Below are 9,369 nucleotides of genomic sequence, written 5' to 3'. Positions count from 1 at the left end.
CCTCCAGGAGCTCCATGACCCAAGGAGAGCCCTCCCCGTCACCACCTGCTGGAGAGCTCCAGAGCTCTTCCCACTCACACTGGGTCAGGGCTCTTGGGTCTTCCATGCAATTTAGGCTGCCTCTGGCCACCACCCCCAGCCCCCAATTCTATAGTGGTCTCCTGGCGGGGCTGGGGATTCAGCTCAGCGGCAAAGCGCCTGCCTGGCAAGCACAAGGTCGTGAGTTCGGTTCCCGGTACCGGAAAAAAACCAAAAAAAAAAAAAAATATATATATATATATATATAGTGGTCTCCTGGCTACATCCCCTGAGGCTGAAAGGACCGGCTCCTTCCAAGTTGCCCGATGTACCTGTAGAGGGAGGGGAAGCAAGGATGGCTACATCCTCTAGTTGCGCAATGCCAGTCTCGGCCTAGAGAGAACAGACCAGTCGAGGCAGAGTAGCCCTGCAGCTGGAGACCAACCAGGAGCATGCACCCATGTGTGAGCCCATCGCTCCCAAACCCTGAGTCCACTCTATGCCAAGGGGCAGCATAGGGCATTTAGGTGCAGGAACTTGGCTATGGGGTAGAAGGGAAAGTGGCCCTATAAGAGATTGAGGAACAGCCTAAGCAAATGCACACGGTCACTACCCCAGACCTCCCCAGCATTCCAGGAGCCCCTTTAACTTTTGAAATTGCAGCTACAGACAATGCTGTTAAACCCTCCCATGTGCTTGGATGGCCCTGCGCCTCTGTGGCAGTCTGGTTTAGCCATTTTACAGACAGGAAAACTGAACTTCAGACAGGAGGTGAGCCCTGCCCCAGGCCACACAGCCCGTGGTTGAGAGGCGGTAGGGACAAATGGGCCTGCAGTCTAGCTCCTTTGCCGTCTAGAACCAGGTAGACTCTCCTAACTTGCCCGTAGCTCCCTCCTCATTCTCTGAGCCCACTGTTGGGGTGAGAAGAGTTTTCTCCAGCCGCAGTCTGGCTGGCCTGCCTGCCGTTAGCCACCTGGGCTCACATCCTGCTCGATACTTAAAACAGCCTTGCAAAGTCGCCTGCCTCTGGTTTTACATTGTGTCTGTGTTGCTGGAGGCTGTTGTTACCTGTGGCTTTTGTGGTGGGGAGGAAGAGAGGCTACAGTGGGGGTGAGGATGTGAGGCTCCTGGCAGCTCAGCGGGGGAGCACATGGGCTTGAGAATGTCCACGTGAGCATGCGTATGAGTGTGTGTACATGCACCTGTGCACAAGCGCATGCACACCACTCCCTGCCAGCGCCTCCAGCCTGTGCTCAAAATGGTGTACCTTTGTGAAGTGGACGGAGGAGCCTCATGCTGGGGAACTTGTCAGACGGGCTCCATGGTCCAGAAATGTTGGAGCTAGCACCTTTGCCGCAACAGAATACAGTAGGGATGGGGAGAGCAAGGCTCTGGGGGCAGGGTGCTGGGCAAAGACATCAGGCTGAGAAGTCTCTTGACTGGGACCACAAGGCCCAGTTTGCTGAGTGTGAAGATGACCTGTGACAGTTACCAACACCAAAGCTTGCATCCCTAAGGTCCAACCCTGACCCACCCTCACTGAGAGCCTGCAGCAGCCAGCAATAGACCTTTGGTTTGCTACGTCATTTGCCCTCTCATCTCTCACCTCACAGACAGCTACTACCAATAAAATCGAAGATGTTGTGGTCATCACCATCATCATCATCACCATCATCACCATCATTGCTACCATTACCCTTCTGTGTATACCGCTATGCAGAAAGCTTTACACACATGTTCCCATTTTATCCTCACAACCCAGGAGAAAATACTTGCATTCTTCCTGTTTTACAAGTAAGGAAACTGAGACATCCTAGAGATTAACCAATTTGCTCAAGGTGACTGTTTTAATCAAAAACAAGATTCAGACCAGTCTTATGGCTCCAGAACCCCTTCTCTCCAAAAAAGGACACATGGTATGGCTCTCCCCATTTTTCAGATGAGAAAACTGATGCATGACAAGGATCACACAGCTAGGGAGCAGCAGAGTCTACATGGTACAAGTTCCCCAGGGCCCACCCGGCCAGGTCATCCCTGTCGCTTGCTCCTGGGGTTCTGGCCAGTCATAGGCACTGATGAAGAACCACTTTCAGGCCTTTCAAGCCCAAGGCAGCTCAGTGTTAGCCTTTCCTCTCTTCAGCCCAAGGCCCAGGCATCCACCTCATCTCCTCACTACTTAGCTGCCCTTCCGACCTTCCACCTTGGGGTTGAGGACCACAGCCCTGGAAGCATGGCTGCAGGAGAGGCTGCCATCAATCCAGCTCTGGCTTTCGCTGGGGTCCAGACAGCAGTACTGACTATGCCTGCTTTGGAGGCTTCCCTCTGGGTCAGGCAGGGAGACACTCAGGGTACACAGCAGAACCCAATATGTGGGGGCTCTTGTGACATCACTAGGAATAATATCTCTCCATGCCACTTGAGTTCTTGTCCTTTATTTTCATGCTAGAAGATGGAGTTTACCAAACTTCTCCTTGCATGCTCATTGCAGCCATGGAGCAGACCACATGGAAAAGCCCCTTTTCCTAAGAGTTTGCATTCTGGGATTCTGGTCCCAGTTGTACTAGCTATGTGGCCTTAGGCAAGTCATTTCCTCTCTCTGGTCTTCAGTTATCCCTTCTCTAAATTACCCATACTGCCTTTCTGGAGAGGTGATGGAGAGCAGCCCACAAGACCCAGATGTGGCAGCATTCTCTAACCCAGGAAATGGCACAGACAAGAGATGATAATGTGGTTATTCACACAACACAAAGTCAACTCTTGCTCACCTTTGGAGGAAATAGGGAAAAGTTTAATGACCCCACTTATACATGTACATAGCCAAAATAAAAATGTTTGGGAGCATACATCTAGTTTGTAGGGTTTTTTTTTTTTTTTTATCCCAACTATGCTTCCTGGAGCTTGAGGCTCCTCAGAAACGCTCCAAGGGTTGTAACAAAAAACAAAACTCCAACAAAAAGCAGCCCTTATGGGCTCCCCAAAAGATGGTGTTTGAAGTAGTCGGGGGGCCAGCTTCAGGAGTATATGACCTGTGCAGTTGCTGAGGGACTTCTGCTGGGGGTGGGGGATAATGCCGTCACATGTCTTGTGATTCTTATTATTTTTAAAAAGGACCCCACATTTTCTGCCAAGCTCCACAAATTCCATGTCTTGTCCTGAATAGGAGCTACATGACCAAACAAACATCTTGGGGCCAGGGATATAGCTCAGTGGCACAAGCACCTGCTTGGCAAGTGCCAGGTCCTGAGTTCAATTCCCAGTACCGAAAAAAAAAAAAAAAGAAGCAAACATCTAGTTCAATCTCTTCAATGTGCAGATTGGAAAACTACAGCAGCCCAGAAAGAGGAAGGGACATGCTCAAGGTCACACAGCCCTTTAGAGCCACAGTGAGGATCCTAATTCAGCTCTTTGCTAGCTCATCCCCCCTCCCGTCACTTGCAGTGTAGCTGTGACATCTCTGTCTCTCCTACATTTCTCTAAAGAGCAGACTGAGGCCTATGAAGACCTGTTCGAGAGCACAGATGTGACAACCACAGTGACAATGGTATTGTGCTACATTTCTTGATGTTGCAAATCCTTTCTGGAAAAAGAGAATGGGTAAGATGATAGATACGTGCACATACACACATATACACAAATACTCTAAATAGCTCATTTTTAAAAGATAAGTAAATCAATCCTCACTCATTTGCCAGCCAGCTGGCTGCAGCTGTTCTCGAGCTGGGGCCTCAGAAGGGGGCTGGGCTGGCTACTCTTCACCCAGCTAACCCACGTCAGCAGTGCGTTTTACCAGCTCACTGGGCACTTTCTCAAACAATAGATGGACACACTTGGCACCAGAAAAATAAATATGAAAGATGCAGTAATAACTATTTCCCTCCCCACAAGGCCCGTCACGGCTGGGAGTGGGAGGTGCTCCCCAAACCTGACCCAGTCAGTCCTCGCTGTGAGGCCAGCCCATCTCTTCACTTCCTGTTTCTTTGTGAAACAGGAACTTAGCAAGCAGCTCAAATTGGGTAGGATGGGTGGTTGAGAAAGCCCCAGTGGGCCATGGCAAGGCAGTAACAGTGATAATGTGGTTTCCCTCCCAGCCGGTCCCAAGCAGCTTTAGGCCTGCCTGCTTGTCACACCTCCTGTGCCTGAGAGTACTTTGGACTGAGGGACCTTGCACACCCTGGATATGGGCCATGGGGTCATGTGGCAGAGATTCAGACGGGGCCCGGAAGACTTATAGAAGAATGCACCAAGGGGATGTCTCTGAGAGAAGGTAGCAGCTCCCAGTCATTCTCAAGGTCTTCCTGGCTTTGGCAAGAGGAGAGACTCTGGGTGGGAACGTGGAATGATTTGATGTGGAGGCTCCCGCCAGGTAGCCACTATTTTCTGCAAGCCAGACACTGGGCCGAGAGTACCGCATGTGTGTCATCTGACTAGTAACCCTTTTCTCTGTCTCTCTCTCTCTCTCTCTCTCTCTCTCTGTCTCTCTCTCTCTCTCTGTCTCACACACTTACACACAAACAGACACAAAAACACACGAGGACCATATTGTGACCGATACTTCCTTCACAAAGGCGCAATGCGGGAGATGTCACTTGCCCAAGCCCATGCAGCCAACAGTGATCCTGGGACACTTGGGATCCTGTTCTACGGTCCCCATCTCTTAGAGGTGTTATTCTGTTCCTCTGTCTTCCCTAGGGCTCTAGAGAACTGTCTCTATGGAGCCAGGGGCCATTGTTCTGGTAACCTGGGGAAAATTCCTAGGCAGAACAGCCCAACCTAGGCTAGTCCCCCATAGAAAGGCTCTCTGGTGAGCCATGAGCATGTTTTGATCCGAGCACCCATGTCCAGCATCCTCTTCTGAGGGTAATTGCCACAGTTACCTGCAGGTGTTTTTTTTATTTTTAAACCGTGAATTTAGAGCTCTAGAGATGACTATCTTTCCCTGCGGGGGCTCCCCATGTTCCCACACTGAAAGGTCTGTGTATGGAGTCTGTGCGGCTTGAATGGAGACAAGAGCCTCCTCCCCCTTGGCTCATTAAACTTCTCTGCCCCTTCTCCTCCCTGCCATTTTGTCCTGTTCACCCTCCCTGCCTAAGGTGGCCACCATGGAATTCGCTAATTGGCTGGGCTGCTAAGGTGGGCTTCATCTTGTAAGTATCTGAGAATTTTCAGGGGACTGTGTGGTCTCTGTTGGGCTACTTCTGGAAACAGAATAAGCACTACTTACCACCAGGGTTGAACCAGTACCATCTGAATAGCCAAACTTCTCCCTTAGAATGAACCCAAGCCTTTCGTGTATCTGTTCCTCATTGTTCCTAGCCACACAGACAGGTCCCCTTCCTCTCCATGACAGCTGTTGCAATTCAGCTTGCTTCAAATTCCCCTACCCAACTCTCTAAGCTGAATATGACAGGTGTTTAGTACTTCACATGTTGACAAGGGCCTCCCTGGACGTCAGCCCCACTTAATCAGCCCTAACTCCTGCAGCTGTTGTGCACATGATGTGACTTCCAGATGCCATCATCATCCTGTTCATTGGGCCTGATTCAAGGTGAGACCTGTGGTGCCTAGTGCGGCATGCACTATAGCCTAAGGCACCAAGAAAAAGCTGTAAGCGGAGGGCCCACAATTCTCACACCTCCCTGTTGAGGAACTCCGCGCCAGAGGCACTTTAGCCTCATGGTCAAAAGCACTGCTCACAGACCAAGACCTGATCTGCATTTAAAATTCACCTCTTGCTGCTTACTAGCTCTTATGATTTAAATTAAAATGTCCCCCCAAAGTCTCATGTGTTTGGAGGTGGGGCTTTCAGGAGGTGATTAGATCTTGAGGGCTCTAACCTCATCATTGATATTAATACAATGATGACATCATAATTTTTATTAATTAATTTATTTTTATTAGTGCAGGTGTTATGGCTTGTATCTAAATGTCTGCCCCAAAGCCTCATGTGGTCACAAGTTAGGCTTTTCAGAAGTGGCAGGATCTGGAGTGTGTGACTCTGGGATTAAGTGTGTGATGCTGAGATCAAGCAAATATGATTACTAAATTAGTCCACTGATTGGGTTGGCATAGTTATCAGTGTGGATAATGGGAACACCCTCCCTGGGTATGAGTGTTACTTGCCCAAAGGGCATGTAGCGTGGGTAGAATATAAGGGAGAAAAAGAGGGCTGCTGTGGTGGTTTTGCTGCTCCCTCCCTACTTCGCTGCTTTGCTGCCTTCTTCTCACCATGAACTGTTTCTCCTCTGCAATGCCCCTCTGCCATGCCATCCTACCTTAGAGCTAGCCAACTATGAACTGAAAAATCTACCAGCTGTGAGCTACAATCAACCTTTCTCCCTTTAACTTTGGGTGCTGGGTAGTCTGTCTCAGTAATGAGAAAAAGTAACTTAGACAACAGGTTTGCTATGAATAATGTTTACATTCCTTGTGTGCAGTTGGTACATGTACATCACCCGTCTTAATTCCTTTTTTATCCCCTTTCCGTCCATCCCTTCCCCCTCTCTCTATCTAATGATCCCATTCCCATTTGAAAAAAGATCTGTCTAGCTACTTCCTCTTATCTCTTAGTTTTCTCTTTAGTTATAATTTGGGTTTCTCATATAAAAGAAACCATATGATATTTAAGCTTGTGTGTTTGATTTATTTCACTTAACAGTATGATCTCAATATGCATCCATTTTCCTACAAATGACTCAAGCTTATCCTTCTTTATGGCAAAGTACTCCATTGTGTGTAAATACATTTCCTTTTTCCATTCATCTATTGATGGACGTATAGGTAATGTCCAAGATTTAACTATTAAATTGCACTGCTATAAATATGGCCATGCATATATCACCACCATATGATGTCTTTAATTCTTTCAGGAAGATACCTAGAAGGGAAATATAATAGTTGGGTCAAATGTAATTTCTAGTTTTTGTTTTTGTTGTTGTTCTTTTTGAGGAATCTCTATACTGATTGCCATACTAGGTGTATTAGTTTACATTCCCACCAACAATATAAAAGGGTTCCTTTTTCTCTATAGCCTCACCAGTGTTATTATTTGATTTCTTGGTGGCCATTCCTTCTGGGGCAAGATGAAATAGCAGTGTTGTTTTAATTTGCATTTCTCTAATGGCCAGAGATGTTAAGCATTTCTTCACGCATTTGTTGGCTATCTATACTTCTGTGATGGCATTATTGGGAGGTGATGAAAACAGGAGGTGGGACAAGACATGGGGGTATGAGTTTAAGGACTATACCTTGTCTTTGGCACCTTCCTCTCTAGTTCTTTCCTTCATTCTCTGCTTCCTGGCTGCTGCCAGTTGAATGGCTTTCCTCTGCTTCACCCTGCCAACATGATGTTTTTGCCTCACCTCAGGCCCACAACCATGAAGCTGGGCAGCCATGGAATGAAATTTCTGAAACTATGGAAACTGTGAGCCAAAATAAACCTTTCCTCTTTTCATTTGATTTATGTCAAGTATTTTGTCACAGCAACGGAAAGCTGATTAACACAGTAGCTATGTAGTCTTTGGCAATTTGATTAACCCCTGTGTACCTTGGCTTCCTCCTTGGGAAATGAGGATAACAACAGCAGCTGATCTAGTGGGTTGTTGTAAAGTGCACCACCTGCCTGGCTATTTTTTCAACTGGATGTGGACAGGGAAAGGGGTGAGTAAGAATCTTTTAGGAAGTTTTCCCAAATATAGGTATTCCTCAGTATCCAAACTGTTACTATCTCAAGGCAAGGATATGTCTATTCAGGGAGTAAGGGAAGGATGCTTTCAGATGTGTCTGGATTGCGCCTGCCCCAAATATCTCACCCACAACCATCTACCAAATCTCTTGCTGGCATGCTGATGGGGACCTGCTATCATAACCTTGGTGTTCCTCCCTGCATCCACCCTCCCAGGGTTTAGACTCATCTTGCTATCACTGGGACACACACACTCGCACACATACATCTTGCAACACTGCTGCTAACTCAAAGTTCTCCTACCTGACATCTCTGCCTGCAGGCATATCTTTACCATACTTATCCCACTTCTAACTACCTACTTCAGAAGTTTGCAGCAAGATTAAAAGACATTTGTAAAGTGTCTAATGTAGTGTTTTGCAAAGAACACACATTAGGTAAATGTCAGTTTCCCTGTACAATGGATTTTGACAGCTATTTATTTTGTACCCCTTCAAAGTGCCTCGCACAAGGGGCTGGGGATTTAGCTCAGTGGCAAAAGCGCCGCACAAGACTGTACCCACAGCAAGCTCCTAGGCCCTGCCTGCCAGCACATTATGAAGTTAAAGGTGGCCCTATTAACTGAACTACTGACCACTACAAATCATTTCTTTGGCCTTTAGCCAAAGGTTCTGTGTACCAGGAATGTAACCTATAAAGTGCAAAAGTAGTGCTGGGGTGCGGGGGTGGGGGACTATTAAATCAGTGTTAAAGGCCCATTAGTGTGCACTGGGGCTTGACCTGCTGGGACTATAGCCAGGGCCATCTGTTGGAAGAAAAAGGTTGGGAGAAGCCAAGACTGCATAGAGGACACCCTGGACCCCCAAAGCTCCAGTTGCTGATCAGAGGATGAAGATCTGGAAAGGAGAAAGAAGGATGGGGCTGAAAACACTGTCCCAGGACCCGTCACATCTCTGTATTTCTCTCCTAGGTGCCCTCAACCGCCCTCTCACTACCTTTTCCCAGGCCTCAGTGGCCCAGCGCCCTGGTTTACTAGCAGCAGCCTGTGAAGGCTCTGCGGTTACCGTGTGAGCTCAGCTTGCTGCCGGGGCGGAGCAAACAGGAAGTGGGCACATCCTGCGTGCCTGTTTGGAGACAGGCAGCCTCTGCGCAGGCGCTAAAGGTTCTGAGAACTGCTCCCTCAGTTGGGGCTTCGGGCCTTGAGAGTGCCTGGTACCCGGGGCCTCCGTAGCCCCATAACCCGTCCCAGTCCCTGAATGGCTACCCTCTCACACCTGATCACCCCGTCCCTAAAGGCACCATGAGTTGGTTCCCTACAAGGCTGCCAGGCTCCTCCACATGCCCACCGTAAAGCCTTAGTCAGTTACCAAACTCTTGTCCCAGGGCGGCCTGAAGGGGACTTTTGGGGTGGAAAAGGCAAGCCAGTAGAGAAAAGATCTGTGGTGCACTCTTTTCATGAATCTTTGTGGCCCCTTGAGTAGGCCACAGCCAAAGGAAATACAGTTTCAGCTTAGGGGAGAAGGACCTTGTCTTCCCTGCTTTCACCCCAACTGATGGATTGGGGGAATGTGGGGCAGAGTTGGAGGAGGAAGTCACAAGCACATCTTGGGAACATGGGTGGGCCCTTCAGGATTTCGCAAGTGCCACATTCAAAAGCTTTTTAAAAGGTG

Source organism: Chinchilla lanigera, unplaced genomic scaffold, assembly GCF_000276665.1.
Source record: "Chinchilla lanigera isolate Chin_1 unplaced genomic scaffold, ChiLan1.0 scaffold00072, whole genome shotgun sequence".
Lineage (NCBI taxonomy): Eukaryota > Metazoa > Chordata > Mammalia > Rodentia > Chinchillidae > Chinchilla > Chinchilla lanigera.
The sequence above is the reverse complement of the archived record's forward strand: the minus strand, read 5'-3'. Positions refer to the sequence as shown.